Here is a 1677-nt window from a genome sequence, read left to right on the forward strand (position 1 = left end):
ATCAGTCTGGTTTACACCACAAGCATTTAGTGTTTTTAGTTAAAACAGCAGATTATCTGTGCTTGAATATTTAACTGTAAACACAGTGACATCACGCCGGGTGACATCACGCCGGGTGACATCACGCCGGGTGACATCACGCCGGGTGACATCACGCCGGGGGTCTCACCTCCTGCAGACCCTTCGCTGTCAGCTGGAACACGCCGGTCTTCTGGGAGGTTTCCAGGTGAGACTTCAGGGCGCTGTTCCCCATCTGGACCCCTCTACCTGTCTCTCTCTCTACCTGTCTGTCTCTCTACCTGTCTGTCTCTCTACCTGTCTCTCTCTACCTGCCTGTCTCTCTACCTGTCTGTCTGTCTGTCTACCTGTCTGTCTCTCTACCTGTCTGTCTCTCTACCTGTCTGTCTCTCTACCTGTCTCACTCTCTACCTGTCTGTCTCTCTACCTGCCTGTCTGTCTGTCTCACTCACTCTGTCTCTCTACCTGTCTGTCTCTCTACCTGTCTGTCTCTCTACCTGTCTGTCTCTCTACCTGTCTGTCTCTCTACCTGTCTGTCTCACTCTCTACCTGTCTCACTCTCTACCTGTCTGTCTCTCTACCTGCCTGTCTGTCTGTCTCACTCACTCTGTCTCTCTACCTGTCTGTCTGTCTCTGTCTCTCTCTGTGTCTTTGTCTCACTCTCTACCTGTCTGTCTGTCTACTTGTCTACCTGTATGTCTGTACTCTGCTGATCTCGTGCAGTGAGACTCGACCTTAACTGAAGCTCATCTCAGCGTTCATCTCCCAACCGGAAGTGGTCAGTGATCCGGATCAGCTGAAATCCCTGCAACGTAAACAACAAGCAACAGGCTGGAGGAGCTAAGGTTAGCCACATTAGCTTCGTTAGCAACGACGACAACAATACTGCTAAGACATCCTGAACACTGTTGAGATGTTTAACAAGCTAACAGGCTAACAAGCTAACAGGCTAACCAACAGTAACTGATGTTAACGGATAAGACTTGCAGGCTAACGTTAGCATAGTAGCGTTAGCCTGCAAGTCGCCACAAACCCCGTCCAACACACCGTAAAACCAGCCGTTAGTTCTACTTACGTGAAGGCGAACATTCAAGATGTCGCCGTTAGCGTTGGTCCAAATGTTGAAAACACCGTTTAATACAACAAAAAGTGTGTAAACGAGAGAGCAACCGCCCCGCTGCTCCGCCGCATAGTGGGACAGACCGCCGCTGTGGGAGCCAATCACAGGCTGGGAGTGAGTGGCCAATGGGAGCAGCGTAGAGCGGCGACGTCATTTCTTCTGTTGATTTGATTGGCGGTTGGGAAAGTAGTTCCGGCCTCCCACTGCACCGATCTGGAGAGCGCCACAAAACAACAAATAACTAAAATATATATATCTGTAGTTTAATATTATTTTGTTTTTATTTTTTTTAATTGTTCTGTCTTTTTTTTATTATGTTTATTGACAAATTAGTTCTTAATTCATTAATTCTTTCCCTTCTTCTATATTATATAAAATGATATATACTTATAGTTTGTCTCTTTTTCTTAAGTTAATGTCAGATTTTGGGAACCAGAGGGTTGCAGGTTCAAGTCCCCGTACAGACCCGAGCATGTCTGTGTAGTTCAGGCCTATATTATTATTATTATTATAATTATTATTATTATAATAATATTATA

General features: G+C 45.8%; 1 long non-coding RNA gene across 1 annotated transcript; it reads right to left on the reverse strand.

Annotated features, from left to right (window-relative positions):
• Positions 1-412: 412 nt before the first annotated feature.
• On the reverse strand, positions 413-1245 carry LOC117940737. Its single transcript, XR_004655808.1, has 3 exons — positions 1094-1245; positions 710-823; positions 413-547 (listed from the first exon to the last, which is right to left on the reverse strand). It is a non-coding gene; the product is annotated as an uncharacterized LOC117940737 (long non-coding RNA).
• Positions 1246-1677: the final 432 nt, after the last annotated feature.

Source organism: Etheostoma cragini, unplaced genomic scaffold, assembly GCF_013103735.1.
Source record: "Etheostoma cragini isolate CJK2018 unplaced genomic scaffold, CSU_Ecrag_1.0 ScbMSFa_3142, whole genome shotgun sequence".
Taxonomy (NCBI): domain Eukaryota; kingdom Metazoa; phylum Chordata; class Actinopteri; order Perciformes; family Percidae; genus Etheostoma; species Etheostoma cragini.